Source organism: Saimiri boliviensis, chromosome 5, assembly GCF_048565385.1.
Source record: "Saimiri boliviensis isolate mSaiBol1 chromosome 5, mSaiBol1.pri, whole genome shotgun sequence".
NCBI classification, from domain to species: domain Eukaryota; kingdom Metazoa; phylum Chordata; class Mammalia; order Primates; family Cebidae; genus Saimiri; species Saimiri boliviensis.
In genome coordinates, this window is record NC_133453.1 from 114,058,871 (window position 1) to 114,076,718 (window position 17,848).

A 17,848-nucleotide genomic window follows, 5' to 3' on the forward strand; every position below is an offset into this window, starting at 1 on the left:
CAGCCCCTGCCATGAAAACTGATTGCTCCAGTGGCCAGAACCCAGCTGAGCCTCACGGCAAAGAAGAAACTGGCTGTCCTGAGAAACTCAGCCATCCTCCCCGTACTTTACCAAAGAAGCCACAAAAGAAGCCAGTGGCAGAGGTGAAGTAAGAGAATGTTTTGGATAGACTTCACTCATTCTCCATCTTCCCCTTTCGTGACTCCATATGCCTTGCTAATTAAGTTTCTGACTGCTCCGGTGTTGGAGCTCAGGGAAGGAAGAAGACATGAAGGGCAGAAAAGTTCACATTTGATGCATCCCGTCTGGATGGCTTAGCATCAGAGTTCTCTGGGTTTAGCAGAGATTTAAAGTCAACTCTTTCATTGGAATCATGCATGAATGTTTCAAAGATGCCTGTCCCTAGGAGGAATCTTGTACCTAACATTCTCTTGATTGGGGGGAAAAGCCCCTCCTCGACCCTTAAACACCCAAAGCCACCTCCAGCATCTTTCTGCAGAAGAGCCTTCTCTATTGGGGTCCTCTTGGACAACTTCTAAGACAACCTGTGTCAGCTCACTCAAGGATATGGCCAACACTTTAGATCACTGGAAACACCATGTTTTCCCAATTGTCCCAACACACCCCAAGTACAGGATGCCCCAAGTACAGCAATCCCACTTTGCTTTACTTTCAGAATGTTTTTTTTCTTTTTGATTATGTAAACATCTTTCTATAACAGTAAGAGTTTGCAAATGTACTCCATAATCTGTAAATTTTTTTCACAGACTATCAAGTCAATGTTTGTTTCATGTAAATACCACTTGAGCACTACATTTGTTTTTCAACACAACCAATGGGGATGGGAGAAACCCAGTCAAGCCCCTTGGACAACCGCCAAAACAGGAAAATAAAACTGCTTGTCTAACTAACTTAAATTCATACCCATTCTATGTCTATTTGACTATGTTGGTGAGTTTATTTATATGAGTGTCAACATGACTATTTCAAAGAATAGCTAGCAAAGGAGGTCAGCCCCCAAAGAAGGAAAGAAATCTCAGTGGACAGATTCAGGGTAAGGACAGACCAGCCTCTGGCAGAATTGTGAGGAGGGAGAAGAATGTCTGCAGGCGGAATTCACTACATCATCTGCAGGGATTAGTGCAAAGTGAAAATGCAGAGACCCTCGTTCAAATTGTCAAGACACAATGGCAGAGCATCACACCAGCCCCGGGCTCTGAGCCACTGCTCAGACTGCAGGCAAAGACGCTGGCCTGCCTGCAGGAGAGGGAAAGAAACTGGCAGTTGATGAACAATAGGATTTGAAGTGCTCTTGAGGTGCTATTCAAATGTTGCTCCATATGACAGTAGGGAGGGAGGAATGTCTGTCCTGATTTTTCAAACAGGTGACTGAAGCTGTGCAAGCCTTCTCCAGGGTACCCAGCAGTGGAGTGGCAGGTCAAGTATTCAAATCCTGTCCTCCCTGAACCCACTGCCTCCTGGGGGGTGGGGGGGGGAACAGACCTGGCTGCTAGAAATGACCCACTAGATGTCACTGATGCAGCCACTCATGCTCCCTAAAAATGTTACCTTTTAAGCTGTGTCTCATAGTAGAATACAATGTTTTGTTTCAAAGTAAAAGAACTATCCCTTATGGGTGAAGATACAGGAGTCAGATTTGAGAGGCTGGCCCACCGCCTGATGGCTTCCAGGCTGTGATGCCAACTATTCAGACTGTGAAGCTTTTATCCTCTGCCTCCTGAACCCCAGGCAGCTCCAACACAAAATAGCCATGTTTTTCTGTTCCTACTGGAAGCCCCCAAAACTGATGGATATGTAAAAAGAAAGAAAAAGTCCTAAACTGTTTGTGAAAAAAAAAAAACACTCCAGCTTTAAGTTGAATAGAAACATGAACTTACCTTTTTATAATTCTTCCTCAAATATAAACCTTCTAATTGGAAAACAATATATGGCTCAACACTGGATTGAGTGTTTTCCTGTAACATCTTCCTAATCTCAGATTATATTAATCTCTAATTATTACCTTTTGCTTTTTATTAGTGCAGAAAGAATCGATATTTTAATTACAAACTGCTTAATAATATTCCTTTATCTATCCTTTAACGGCACTGCCAGTTTATTTCAATGCAAACATCTAAGGATTTTTATGTCCCCTGGAGCAATTTCTCTTTTAAATACTTTCAATGATACAGTCGCTGTAAAGCAGTAAGCGAGCCAAGGAGACGTAGCATGAAATTACATTTCATCTCTCCAGTCTGTATAATTAAATAAAAATGTGTCACTTACAAGGTTATAATTTTCCATCAGTGGATTTTCTGGAGGAGATTGGTGACTTATTAATTAATGCTATTGATACCATGTTATTAGGAATCACCAGGTTGGAGAGAAATTGGGAATCCTTTGCTGAGAGCATTGTTCATTTCTCGTGAAGATGAGAGGCAACATCACAGCAAAAACTCAGGGCCTTTGGAGCCAGGAGAAGCCAGGTTTAAATGTCAGCTGATATTCCCCACCTGGCTGACCTTGGGTACTTTACTCAATCTTTTTTGTAAAACGAGGATAATAACCACTCATATGTTTTTGCAGGGATTAAACAGGTTTTCACAATGCCTAGCATGGGAGTAGTTTTATATTTCATTATCAGTGATACCAGAGAAAGAGAGAATACTTAAATTTCTCTTAAATATGGCTCCTACCGTGTTTCCTCTGAGGGAAATTAGAGTGATGACTATGTCCCAGGACCACAGGAGTTCCTGTGAATAGCTAAACACAGGTTTTTGCAACAGCAATTTTCAGCATATGGTGCGTGAATATATATTTTTTGTCTTCTTTTCAGCATAAGCCATTTTTAGTGATAGAGAGAAAAGCATGCAAGAGCAAAGCCATTTGAAAACAGGTCCTTATTGCTGAAAGGAGAGGAAGGATCAGAAATGAAGGCGATGGAGCCCATCCTTCATATCCTCCGCTTTCAAATTCCATGACCTGCCAGGCACATGGCCCTGTACTGAGAGTGAAAGAGAGCATGCCTCTCATTTTCTTTCTTTCTTTCTTCAAGGTTTTTGTTTTGTTTTTTTGTTTGTCTTTGTTTTTGAGATGGAGTTTTGCCCTTGTTACCCAGGCTGGAGTGCAATGGCATGATTTTGGCTCACCACAACCTCTGCCTCTTGAGTTCAAGCAATTCTCCTGCCTCCGCCTCCTGAGTAGCTGGGACTACAGGCACATGCCACCATGCCCAGCTAATTTTTTGTATTTTTAATAGAGACGGGGTTTCACCATGTTGACCAGGATGGTCTCGATTTCTTGACCTCTTGATCCACCCGCCTCGGCCTCCCAAAGTGCTGGGATTACAGGCGTGAGTCACCGCGCCCGGCTCTTTCTCTGAGTTTTATGGGAAGTTCTCTAACCCTTTGATACAAAGCTGGATTTTTGTTTGAATCTTAGACAACTGAATGTGATCCCCCATACAACTGCCTCTTGGCAGCGATGGCAAGTCAGCTGGAGAGGGCTGGAGAAAGCCCCATCACAATCAGATGGCATTGTTCCCCAGCTGCATCGGTTTTGTCCTGGGATGGTTACCACATTGCAAAGGTGAGAGCTTCTTCCTGTCCAAGAAATAGGATCCAGACAGGAGCAGATAAATGCTCAGTAAATTCAAGCAGATAAAAACTCAAGCCTCACTCCTCGGTCTGTGCCAGGGGCTTTCCAGTTGCAGGCATGGCTCCTATAATTTGGTGTGTGGTTCTCACCCAGACCCCACTGACCAGGCAATTTGAAACTGGATGTCCTGGGATGCCAAGAAGCGCACAGCAGCCAGATGGAGGTGAGAGACCGACTCACCCAGGAAGCTGGATCAGGGACGAAATGTGAATTCACAGTCCTCTGTCATACCTTTGCCCGTTTACTAGTACATATGGTGGTTATGCTAAACTCCCCCTGGCTCTACCACGGCCAGCTAGTTACCTTAGGTTACCAATTTTCAGTTTCCCAAACTACCACCCATCCTTTGAAATCTATTAAGTCCGCCTCCTCCGGGAAGCCCACTATCACCACTGCAACTTACAGAGCTCCTGCCTTCTGCTGACATCTAGAGCTTCTGCCTTAGGTGCCAGGTTCTGTTCATCAGGGTCTTGTCTTCTTGGCTGCCCTGCCTCCAAGGATCAAGTGGGATCAGAAACCACTTTCTAGGGTTTTCTGGGATCTGCTAGATTTCATATAGTTTCTTTTCTTTTTTCTTTTTTCTTTTTTTTTTTTTTAATTTAGACAGAATCTCACTCTGTCACCCAGGCTGAAGTGTAGTGGCACATTCAAGGCTCATCACAACCCCTGCCTCTTGAGTTCAAGCCATTCTCCTGCCTCAGCCTTCCAAGTACCTGCTACTACAGCCACTGCCACCATGCCTGACTAATTTTTGTATTTTTAGTAGAGACTAGGCTCCACCATTTTGGCCAGGCTGGTCTGGAACTCCTGACCTCAGGTGATCCACCCGTCTCAGCCTCCCAAAGTGCTGGGATTAGAGGTGTGAGCCACTGCACCTGGCCAGATTTCATATATTTTCTATTAGAGACAATGTCCAAATAAATGGTGGCTGCTATGGAAGGGACCCACCGTAGAGAGTCTGGCCCAGGTCCAAGAAAGGGCTCTCACCTCTGGCTGGTTCCTTCCTTCCAAGAGGCAGGACTATGTGTAAGATACTGGCTACCTGCTAAGATCCAGAGTCCAGCAGGCAGCAGATTCCAGCCTTACCACTAACAGGCTCTGTGAGTTTAGGCAAGTTTCAATGGAGTTTGAGGCCTGTGAGCTGACATAATTGAGGAGCAGATGGTGGAAGTCCTGCACATCCTAAGAGGGGGATTCTTCAGAGCCAGGCTCATTGACTCTAGGATATTCCACTTTTGGCAGAGGGAGCAGGAACAGTACCGGAAGGATCAGACACTGGTCATATTGATCGCTAACAACTTGCAGCAATATCCTGTTCTTGTCGTATAGATCAGGGCACACGTTATTCCCACACAATGAGGTTTTTCTTGAAAGGAAATTGATGGCCGAACCTAGAATCCTATTGACGAAGCAAGATGTAGCCCATTTGAAAATTAAAGAGGGATAAAACCTGTCAATTCTCCCTTTAGAATTCACCTCCTAAATCTAAAATTAAAAAAAAAAAATTACAAATAAAAAGTAATTGTAGGCCTCAAAGCATCCCCTTGACTTTATCTTTGCCTTCCATTTCACAAGCCTGGCACTTCCATTAAAATTCTCTTTCATAAAAATTGGTTTTCAGACACTGGTGATAGATGGTGCTGTTTTTTGCAGCTGAAACCATTCATGTTGATACCACTTCTATCAGCGACCACAAGTGAGCCCATAAAGTCAGCCATGTCCCCCATGTCCCATTCATGCCAGACACCTGGGGACCTTCATAATCTCATCTGTAACCATCTGTTGACAGGGGCGGCCCTGTGTGTATTTCAATCAGCCAGCTAACAGACTAGAAAGTATGTGCTGAGGCCACAGTCCACTCAGATCTGCACTGCGAGTGGGGAGAGGCTGAACCTCAGCTTCCCAAAGTGCTGGGATTACAAGCATGAGCCACCGTGCCTGCCTAGGGCTGAGTCTTATTCCTTCTATCATAAGGAATAAGGAAGGTGTGCATTCATTCCCAAACACTTATGCAGAGCCTGTGATGTCTCTGACACCAACCACTCTAGATTCTAGAGGTAAGAGAGTAAACAGAACCAAAAGGTTACAATCTAATAAGAGAGATAGGTGATAAGTTAGAAAACAACAATTCTAAATGGTGGTTAAGTGCTATGGAAAAAATATAGCCAGGCAGTGAGATGAGGACTAGGGGAAGTGTGACAGAGGTGAAATAAAAACCTATCGTTACCCGCAGGGAGTTTATTCTCCAGTTGACAAAAACACTTGATTCAACCATGGTGACAGATCAAAGCAACATTATCATATAGTGTGATTGAGACCATCAGAGCTATAAGTCTTTAGGGGACAGGAGGTAGAGAAGGTGGCATCACTGAAGACACATCTCAGAGGAGAGCACCTGGAACCAGAGGAGAAATATGAGCATCTTGGAGAGTCATCTGCCCCAAGCACCTTCCATGAGCCAGACCTCACTATACCCATTTTGTAGACAAGAAAACCGAGACACAGACGTCTGCAGTTTCGCTGCTGGTAAACAGTGGTGCCAGGCCTTTGCTAAATCTTCAGATAAGCACTGAATGTCTAAATACTTGAGGAGAAGGTCCCAAGTGTTATCTTTCCAGGTATCACATGGCCGGTGATGCAAGAGGAGTTCTCCCAGAAAAGCGGGGTCTCCCCATAAAGCTGCAGCTCCGGTTCTGAAAGCCCCACCACCTTCGGTCTGCTTGGCTGGCCGCCTCCCTCCCACAGCTCCAGTGATAGTTCTGTGGCAGCAGCAGAAGCCGCCTTAGGGAATAAAATAGATCGGAACAGAGCCGGTCAAGGACTCCCAGCTCCACGGCCATCACTAAACACCTACATAAGCCTCCCTCAGCTGTCACACACCAACTGTGAATTATCAGAGGAGGAGGGGAGGTCGTGGGCCAGAGAGAGCTTTGGCTAATGGGGCACCGAGAGCACCTGAGCAACACGGGGTGTGGGACTTCAGATGTTTAATGTTTGGGGCATGGTTCTTCCTCTTTTAAAATCAACTTCATTGAGTTATAATTTGCATGTTATAAGATGCACCTGTTTAAAGCAGATAGCTCAATGAGTTCTTTGGTTGTTGTTGTTTTGAGACTGAGTCTCTCTTTGTCGCCCAGGCTGGAGTGCAATGGCATGATCTCAGCTCACTGCAACCTCCCCCTCCCAGGTTCAAGTGATTCTCCTGCCTCAGCCTCCTGAGTAGCTGAGATTACAGGCATGGGCCACCATGTCCAGCTAATTTTTGCATTTTTAGTAGAGACGGGGTTTCACCGTGCTGGTCAGGCTGGTCTCAATCTCCTGACCCCAAGTGATCTGCTTACCTCAGCTTCCCAAAACGCTGAGATTACAATTGTGAGTCACCTCGCCCAGCCAGTTTAATGAATTTTGATAAATAGACATAACTGTGTACTTAGGAGTTCGAGTGCTTCTGTCAGACCCTCCTGCAAAATCTCCAACCCGACCAACAGGAATGTCACCACTTGCATGTTGGCCCCAGGCATACCTTAGGTGGTCTCGGTGAACAGGCTGTTTCAACACTACCGCACCTGACAGACACTGGCAGAACTGGGCCACCTAAAGTCCCCCGAAAACCAATGCAGCCAGAGGGCTTCGTTCTTCTACCAGCTGACAGCTAGGGACCTCCCAATCCCTGGCTGTTTGAGAGGCAGCACCATGCTGTGGTGAAGAGTCCTGACTCTGAAGCCAGACTACAAACCCCAGCCTACCCCTCCCTGTGCCTCAGTTTCACCTCTTTGTAATGGAGATAATAATCATACCTATCTCATTGGAACATCATGAGATCCCATGAAGTATGTAACGTACTTGTAAATGTGGCATAGCTAGAGTAAGTAGTGAATGTGACATAAGGCTGCCATCATCACGGTTCCAGGGATGGACAGAGGGGGACTCAGTTATCACTCAGGCCTAAGGAGAGCAGAAGAGATATGTATATTTGAGCAGGAAGGATGATTGTCTTTGTATGTTGTGTCCTTATCTTTCAATTTAATCTTTTTCAGAGAAGAAAACTTGGATTGTTATTTGGCTATGGGTGTCCAAGGCTTGCAAAACGCTGGGGTGGGTGGGGTGTGAGGCGAAGTGACAACAGAGTGGGGACCTCGCCCCGCATGACCACACCTGAACTGGACCTCTGTGAACACATTTTGGTAATATCTTTGTCTCAGAAGCCAGACACCACGGCTAGGTCCTTTTTTTTTTTTTTTTTTTTTTTTTTTTTTTGAGACAGGGTCTCACTTTGTCGCCCAGGCTGGAGTGCAGTGATGTGATCTCAGTTCACTGTGCAGCCTCAACCTCCCAGGCTCAAGCAATCTTCCCAGCTCAGCCTGCCAAGTAGCTGGGACCACAGGCACATGCCACCATGCCTAGCTAATTTTGTTTGCTTTTTATAGAGACAAGGTATCATTATGTTGCCAAGGTTGGTCTGAGCTCAAGTGTTCTTTCAACTCCTGAACTCAAGTGTTCTTTCAACCGCAGCCTCCCAAAGTCCTGGGATTACAAGTATGAGCCACCTAAGGCTGAGTCTTTTTTTTTTTTCTTTCTTTTTTTTTTTTTTTTTTTTTTTTTTGAGACGGAATTTTGCTCTTGTTGCCCAGGTTGGAATGCAATGGCGTGATCTTGGCTCACTGCAATGTTTGCCTCCTGGGTTCAAACATTCTCCTGCCTCAGCCTCCCTAATAGCTGGGATTACAGGTGTCTGCTAGCATGCCCAACCATTTTTTTGTATTTTTAGTAGAGACGGGATTTCACTATGTTAGCCAGGCTGGTCTCGAACTCCTGACCTCAGGCAATCCACCTGCCTCAGCCTGCCAAAGTGCTGGGATTACAGGCATGAGTCACTGCGTCCAGCTCTTGGGTTGAGTCTTATTCCTTCTATAATCACACCGAGTAGGAGTCTCTGAGCCTACATCTGCCAAACAAGTTTGAGTGAAAAAGCCTAGAATCATCTAGACTGCAGGGATACCCCTCCAGCATAGCTTAAAGCATAGACATGACACAGGGTCAGGGTCTACTCCTCACAGCTGCATCTGTATAGAATAAATGCATCTGATAGCCATAACTTAAGCATACAATTAGAATGACCCTGTGTGGCAGATACACTTGAATGTGTGTTCTGAGATAGGAAATCCAGGAGTAGGCAATCTGCAGATTCATTCTTTATCTATGATAAACTTCTGAGCTCCTCAGCCTGTCCCATGGAACATGGGGCATACAGGGATCGAGGGCCTGAGTTTTGGGTTAAATGGACGTTACTAGGTGGAGGTTGTTGGGGGAGAGTGTTAAATGAAAATGCAATATAAATTGCATGCCATTTGCAGGTGGTTGCAGGAATGCTTAGCCAGCTGCTGCTAGGCCATGAGGCTGCCACCACTGGACTGTGGGTAAGAGAGCTGGCCACCACTGGACTCTCTCCCCTGTGTATAAGCCCCCAGTAAAACCTTATGTCTCATGTGCTGACTCTAAATCTCTTCTTTGGCGTGTTGAACCTGGCACCTTTCCTATACGGGTCAATAGGGGTTTGTCACAACAGCCTGGAAGGACCAAAGAGCAAGCTCTGAGTGGGGTAAGCCAATGTCTTCCCAACAGGGGGCCCTCCCCATGGCCAACAGTCACCCATCTGGATGGGGCATGCTCACAGTTCCCAGACACTCTAGCCCCGCGTGGCCGCTCCTCACTGTCGCCTGCCCCCTACTCTGAGCTCGGGATAGTAGCGCCCTCATCCTCTGTACCTCCAGCAACCAGAGCAACACCAGGCACATAGCAGACATGGCAGATGTTTATGGAATAAGTTAATAGGGCAAAAAATAAACTAAGACATCTCTGGACCATCATTAACGGCCTGTATTTGTGTCAGGAAAAACAGCGACACAGGCTACACTATCACATGCACAAGGCCTGGTAACCAGCAGGTGTGAATAAACACTTAGTGAATTAATCTGAGAGGGAAGGCTCCTCTCTGAGATGTTCATTTCTTAGGTTTCTTCTGGGAATTTAAGGAACTTAAGTTCTACATCTGGGAATTTTATTTAAAGTTTAGAAGTGCACCCCAAAACCTAAGATGCAATAAAATATATATATTTTTTTTTAAGTTTAACATACATATCTCAGTTTTAAATGGTCACCTTTGCTGCCAAAATTAACTAACCTCATTAAATACTCTGAGGAAACAGAAAAGAGTTGAGGTCACTGGTCCCTTAGGTATAATGTGTATCTTAGAGACATCGTAAATGGTTTCCCCTGCTTACTGTCTGCTGTTTGCCTTGGCTACAGGAAGCTTTACACCAATATGCAGTCTACGCAATTTGAAATTCTCTGTGTTCCTTTGCATTTCTGTATGCTAAGCTTATGAACATTTCCTTCCTCCTTTAATTTTTCTCTCTTGCTTCATTTCTTCATCTAATAATATTCACATTTTTCTATAAACGTCCTCAAGATATCTGCAAGTAGAAATAAATAGTAAATATACCCAATACGTGTACATATTTATTTTTATAATGTCAATGTAGATATTACAGTCCTCTGAAAAATGATTAAACTTGGCCTGAGTCTCTGATTCTGTGGCTTATAGAAAGAAGCCCTGCCTACAATTTCCACAAATTCTTGAGAAAACCTCCATGGGGCCCCTTCACTGATTTCTGCAGGAAATGTAACCCACCCCAGCTTGGACAAGTGTAGCCAGCTTGATCTGGGATGTAGTGATGGAGCTGGTGAAGGCCCACCTCTCCCAGGCTTCATTGCTCCTTCCACCTTGTTCCTCCCCTGGATCTCCTGCCAGCTTTTCTTCTATATTTTTGCTTGCTGGTTCCACTACTATGTTTGGAAGTTGAGCGTGAGTTCTCATTGTCTATTCTGCCAAAGGAATCCAGTGTTCTCCCTAAAGGGAGTTTGTGAGTACACTTGTCTATGCCTCCTGACATCTCATCAGATAAATCCTGTTATTTTGTTGGACAAGAGTCTCAACAGGGAAGGCTCCAAGAACTCCCCTAGAGTCCCCACCTGGGCTACAGATCTGAATAAATCCACAGCAGTGGACGTGGTGAGGGGCCAGAAACACAGGGCTCTCTCCCAGTGAGTCTCAAGTGATGTCACTGAGTGAGAGCAAGCTCAGCAATGTGCAAAGATCACTTAGAAATCTGCTGTCTTGACCCCAGCAGCAGATCTTCTTGTTGATCTAAGAGCGGTGTTGGCATATTCATTCCTAGCTTGCAAAGTGATTGAAATAGGTGCGAAGATGTGGATTCGCCCAACAGTAGACTGGACTAGACAGCAGGACACAATTGGAATTGTGTGCAGGGAATTGTCCTTATTTTCTGACAGATTGGTGAAGAAATAAATATAATCAGTCTTTTATCCAACCCATAGTAAGTAATACTGGTGGAAACAGTCAACTCAAAATGAAATCAGCAGTGGCTACCATCACACACAGTAAAATTTATATGTGCAAAATTTGACTCAGAAAATAGGACTTTGTGGAATTAATGACCACAAAAGAAAACTCACAATGATGGAAGCCATCAGCAGTAAAATTTCTTATTCACAATAAAACTGGCCAACAAATTAAACATCCAAAGCAAAAACTATATGAAAATAATTGATTTAGATTAAAAAATAATTCAGGGAAATAAAAGTGGAAATAATGGGAAACAATTTAACTCCACCTCATAGAAAATGGCCCAAGAAATTAAATTTGATATCAGAGTTTATTCTGAAAAGCTCATTTTCAATGAACATCCCTTGGTGTGGGTATAATTCTTATTCGAATATTTGTCTTCAAAACACTGAGTGAAGAAGACTCTGGAATGGAGTTCTTGGGGCCAGGTGCAAACAAAGTAGACATTTTTACATCAGTGACCAAGCCTGAAACAATGCTCTCAGTTATCGTTGTAAAATGATTTATTTACTCAGCTAAAAAGCAAGCATCTCTGCCCCTCTGGTTTGCCTAGTCAAAAGACTTTCCTTCAGAATACCCTTCCAGACACACAGTAATCTCTTAAATCCATTTTTTTCTTCTCAATCCACAGAGGACTCAGCAGAGACCCCTACCACCACCACCAAGACCCCACCCACAAAATTGCGTATCTTCACCTCACACTAGAATGCCCCATTCAGAAAAGAAAGCAGTTCACATCTGTCAATTAAGGTTTCTCTTGAATATAAATTAAAATGTCTTGATTTTAGAACTGTGGGGGAGGAGATAACAACCAATTTTGAGGCACTCAAGAGTCACTTTATTTGTTGTTTCAAAATGCATTGCAACCTTGCTGTAAAAAAAGAAAGAAAGAAAAGTAGAGAGGATGAATGCTTCTTGTATGTTCTTCATCTAGGCATCCTATAAATCTCACAAGATCGTCAACCTCATTGCTGATACATCTGCCTCCTCTCTGAAAGACTGTGGGTACCTTGAAGAGTTGGATGGGTCTCCAGCCTGGAGCCATGCCTAACACAGTAAACATCATTCTCCTGGGTTTCTTGATTGAACAGATGAGATCAAGAACCCCAAACACATTGATGCAAAAGTGAATTTCCTTTACAAAACTTGCTTTTATCCAAAATAGAAAATCTGCAATTCTGGATGGCTAGACAAGCAGCAAGACAAGAGTCACAGGCCATTTAGATTCCACATATAGAACAAGAAAATGTTCAGGTGAATCACATCCATTGTGTAAACCAGCCAGAATCCGTTGGCCACTCAAAAGCTAAAAATTCCAGTGAGGATGACAGTTTGTTGAAGGTCCAGGTTCATGAACATGTGCTAAGTATAGGTTGTAACTGATCTGGCAGAATGGCTGTAGCCCACTCCCAATCAGCCCATTTCACAGAAGATGACCGACCCTCAAAAAGGCAACTTGCCCAACTAAGGTGAACAAATAAATCTAATTCATGATTGCCCACTGTAGCTGTAAGAAGGGTTTTTAAATAATCACAGGTGCTCAAGCTCTACCCCACTGAAGGCTGTGACTCACAGGGTGAGCCCAGGATATCTCTGATGTTCAAAAATTTCCCCCGCATGATTCCAATCACAATATGCTCACAAAGGTGGGCGTGTTAGCACCTGGGGAGCTTTCCAAATGCCAGTGCCTGGGCCCCGCCATGTCCAATCCAAAGAGTGCCTGGAGGAAGGAGCATGAGCATGACATCTTCACAGACAGGACTGAGACTCCCTGGAAACTGTAGCCTGCACTCTTTCCTCTGCATCTTCCCATTTCAGATAAAGGAGCAGTGTCGCTTGCTCACCAGGAAGAGTCGTTGGTGGTGACTGAACCAAAGCTGTTTAGTAAATCTGGTGCTTAGCAGCACATGCTGCTGTCTGTGCCTCTGAAAAGAAATCTGGCGACTCCAACCTGTGAGGCCTGGAGGGCAGGAACCACATCTTCTGTCTTCGTGCCCCCAGCACCTCGCCCAGAGCTGACGCAGTTAATTATTCTTAAACACCGCCATCTGCAGCCAACATTCCATCACCAGCCTAATAGGAAGGGTGCCATAAGCCAAGTAAGCTCCCAGGAGGGCTGGAGAACACCAGGCCCTGAGGCTTCTCTAGACATCCCACCTCCAGACAGCCTCCTCAGGGACCTGGAGGTCCTGGGCCAGCTCTGCTTCTGGAAACACCAAGATACCATGGGACTGAACGTGGAGCCGTTCCTGAAACTCAAGCTGACGTACGTCATGGCCGGCATCTGCCTAGCACACTTTATAGGGAAAGCTTGGTGCCAAATGCCCGGCCCACCACCTGCCAGGAGGCAACCAGAAAGTCCTGGACCCACCCACCTTTGCAGAGGAGGTTGAACGTGGTGCAGATGGCTAATGGCCGGGCTGGGCTGGGAGCCTTGTGTTAAGCGTCATGCTCAGTTTTCTCAAACTCTTTGCAAAGTCAAGTTCTCTGTCTTCCAGGCCTCTTTTGGAGAAGCATGGTAAGTTTATGAACGAAGATCAAGCTGTGATGAGCGGGATCTGCTTTCCTGGGGCCATCTCCATCTCCTTCAATGATGAAAAGCCTCTGCATTCACAAGGTCAGGAGTACTTGGAGCCTGGCCATTGCCAGGTGCAGACAGGGGTGGTCAGGAGGAACATACCCCAGGGCATGGCTCTGTCTGGGCACAGTGCAAGATAGGATGTGTACCGCTGTCTACTAGTCATGACCCTGGGCAAATCACCTGCTCTGTGTCTCTGTTCTTCCCTTCCTGCAAGGGGCATTAGAACACCTACCTCTCAGCAGTACCGTAATAACTGAGAGAGGGTGGCAAAGGTGCTTGGCAGATGCTTGATAAACAGTAACCATTATCCTCAGCCTGAGATACTCTGTGCCCAGTGTCTTCTCATTAAATGTTTGTGAAATAATTAAATGAATATATGGGTGAATTCCTCAAAAACAAAGTTCATAGGGAGGCAGCTCTTTCAGGGAGGAGCAAGCATCTTAACGCAGTTTGTAAACAGAGGTCAAAATCTAGAATTTCAAAATAGCTGTAACTGTCACTTACTTAGCAATGACTGCCTATGAGACACGGAGCTCTGTAGCATCCAGGAGTCCACATGGTAGATATTATTTACCAATTCATTGGATGAAGAAACCAAAGCTCAGTGGTACTCTTAGCATCTCCCATCTTTTGCCCTGATCTTCTGTGCTCCATCAAGCGTGGAGCCTGGCAGGATGACAGTGCTCCCAGCACCCCCATCACCTACTGCCTAAGTATGCATTCTTCAGCGCAAACCAGGTTGCTGACTGAGGGCCCGCTACATGCCTCACTCATGATCGACACTCAGACACCAGCAGACCACCGATCAGTGGGGTTCAGATAATTTGTTCATGTATTTAAAATCACAAATACTTTTTGGATTTACACCATATGCCAATCACTATTCTCTGTGATGAAGATATAGCAGTTACAAAGCAGATAAATGCCTGCCTTCGTATGGTTTTCATTGTAATAGGAGAAGACAGGTCATAAGCGGGTAACACGTCAATCTAAAACGTGCTGGGCACTGGTAAGCACTGTTTTCAAAGAACTCGGGGTAGAGAGTTGAGGCTGACGAAGTGGCAGAGCTGATTTCCACACAGTGACTGAGGAGGGCCTCTCTGATAAAGCAGTTGGAGCGGATTTCAACACAGTTGGGGAGCCAGGTGGATACATGGGGGAGAAATGTCTCCAGAGAGGACCTAGAAAATTGGGTGCTTGTGTTGTCCTGCCGAGAGCAGAGGTAAGTGGAATTGGGAGGGAAGGAGCGTGGGCCTGGGCTGGACTGAACTGACTTGGGAGTTTCGGGCAGAGACCCCTCTGTCTTCTAGTTCTTTCTTTCTTTTAGACAGGGTCTTGCTTTGTTGCCCAGGCTGGAATGCAGTAATGCAATCACGACTCACTGCAGCCTCAAATTCCTGAGCTCAAGCAATCCTCTCTCCTTGGCCTCCTGAAGAGCTGGGACTACACGCACACACCGCTATACCTGGCTAACTTCTTTTTTTTTCTGTAGAAACAGGGTCTCACTGGTTTACGTAGGCTGGTCTTGAACTCCTGGCTTCAAGTGGTCCTCCCGCCATAGCCTCTCAAAGTGCCAGGATTACAGGCGTATGCCACCACACCCTGCTGTCTTCTATTTTGAGGAGAAACTGTAGGGGTGAAAGAAGAAAGCCAATTAACAAACTGTTGCCAAAAACTGTTAGCAGAATTTGAATGTATTAATATATTTAATCCTCGCAACAACAATACTAAGTGGCTACTATTGCTACCATCATTATGTAAGTGAGGAAACTTAGCCGCAGAGAGGTTGAGCAACTTGCTCAGAATTCCACAATCAGCAAACAGTGGAGGCAGGATTTAAAGTGGGCACCCTGGCTCTAGGGTCCATGTGGCTGAAAGTTATGTGGTATAAACCCACCCAGTATAACTCACTGGGGAGCAGGAGGCAGGGAGCTGTCTTCCTGACATGAAGAAATGATAACCTGATGTTTTATAAGTCTCTGAGAAAGCAAGACCCTGTCTGAAAGAAAAAAAAAGAAGTCTTTTAAATTTTATTTATTTAGCTCTTTCAAATGCGTTGCAGGCCAAAAGCAGTGGCTCACCCTTGTAATCCCAGCACTTTGGGAAGCCAAGGAAGGAAGATAACTTGAGCCCAGGAGTTTGAGACCAGCCTGTAAGACCACGTCTCTACAAAGAAATTTTTTCTTTTTTTTTTTTTTTTTTTTTTGAGACAGAGTCTCGCTCTGTTTCCAGGAGCCATGCTGGAGTGCAGTGGCGCGATCTCAGCTCACTGCAACCTCCGCCTCTCAGGTTCAAGCCTTTCTCCTGCCTCAGCCTCCCAAGTAGCTGGGACTACAGGCATGCATCACCACACCCAGCTAATTTTTGTATTTTTCAGTAGAGACAGGCTTTCACCATGTTGGCAAGGATGGTCCCGATCTCCTGACCTCGTGATCCCCCCACCTCAGCCTCCCAAAGTGCTGGGATTACAGGTGTGAGTCACTGTGCCCGGCCCACAGAGAAATTTAAAAAAAAAAAAAAAAAAAAAGCCAGGGGTGCTGGCACATGCCTGAATTCCCAACTACCTGGGAGGCTGAGATGGGAGGATTGCTTGAAGCCAGGAGTTGAAGGCTGCAGTGAGCTATGATAGCACCACTGCACTCCAACCCGAGTGACAGAGCAAGACCCTATCTCTAAAAAAAAAAAGCTTGACTAACCCTTCAACAGATAAATAAGTATATTAGAATTAATTAAGCTTAGGATATCTCATTTATTCATCTAACATCCCTATGATGCAGATATTATTAGCCCATTTTACAGATGAAGAAGCTGAGGCTTAGCAAGGCCAAATAACATGCTCCGAGTCCCACACTGGGGATTCAGATCCCATTTCTACTCTAAAGACCATGGTCTTTCTGCCCTGCACCATCCGTCTTCCCAACAGTACTTAAAAGAAAAAAACACATTAGGATTGGGGAAAATTCTCCTTCCATACTAAACAACCAGATTAGAGACTTGAGCTGAAATAATAAATGGGAAATTTTTTGGAACTCATTCTGGAAGCAAGAGTATTTACCACTGCCAACAAACCTCTAGAAGTGGGAAAGCCCAATGAAACCAAGCCAACAGCTGCCACCAAGCACTTCCAGGTAGTGAAACCCAATGGTGCCCAATGGCAGATACCCTCCATGCTGAGGGAGAATGTGAAAGGGCTCCAGGAGAGCTTCAATAACTATTGAGGGAAGCTGCACTTGGGGAGCAGTAATTCAAACAGTGCTTCGGAAGCAATGAGCTCTTTGCTGTCAATTTCCACTCAGATTGAGAAGAGGCATGTCTTTATAGACTGTGCCCAGAAAATGTGAGACCAATGTGCTACAGCTGCCAAAAACACCAACAAACTGCTGGCCATGTCAGGAATGGCAGCCTGGAAACCAGAGAGGAGTCATTATCCCTCCCTCCCATAAAACCGTAGCTTACTTGCACCTGGAGTAGCATATGTGGTCCTGGTCCCTGACCCACATTGGAATAGAGCAAAGCTACAGAAGAGAACCACCCTGAGCAGGGAAATCCAAACCTGGATCTATTACAGTTAGTGTGTACCGAGCCTCTAAAATAGGCCAGGAAAAATCTAAGAGCGTTTCCAATCATTCAGTCTCACAACAACCAGATTAAGGATGTTTCATCTCCATCTGAGAAACACTGACCCTGAGACAGAGAAAAATGAATAATGCTCACAGAGCCCCATCTCCGGTGACTGAGTAGTCTATGCAGGATCTGAAATCCAGCTTCCTGTATTCCAAAGCCATTCAGTTTGCCAGAGCCCAGGCCAGCTACTAGATCAGCCCTTCCCCAAGCTTCCTGCTGCCCTAAGGTACTTCTCACCACTTCCCATTACAGACCCGCTAGTCCAGCCAGGGACTCGAGGGGCTGCCTCCTTCCCAAACCTAGTGTTGGGGTTTACAGTCAAGGGTCAGACATTAAGAAAGGGAGCTGCGGGGCGTGCATAGCCCCTGTGCCCTCGGAAACATAGGATGGTTTGTGGGTATACACATAGCCTCAGGGACCCAGACTCACCCACCCTGCTGTACATAAAGCGGAACAGACATGACTTTAGATGGGCCAAGCTGTACATAAAGCGGAACAGACATGACTTTAGATATCTTATATTTATGTTACTCCAGTAACCCCACGGTAGGCACAAAGTC

The 17,848-nt window shown here is 45.3% G+C and overlaps 1 long non-coding RNA gene across 1 annotated transcript in view; it reads right to left on the reverse strand.

The window, feature by feature from the left end:
- Nucleotides 1-14,241: 14,241 nt before the first annotated feature.
- LOC141584473 (uncharacterized) overlaps nt 14,242-17,848 on the reverse strand; it is an 83,194-nt gene continuing 79,587 nt past the window's right edge. The window contains exon 5 of the long non-coding RNA XR_012517539.1: nt 14,242-15,292. This is a non-coding gene — a long non-coding RNA (uncharacterized LOC141584473). The remainder of the gene's footprint in view (nt 15,293-17,848) is intronic.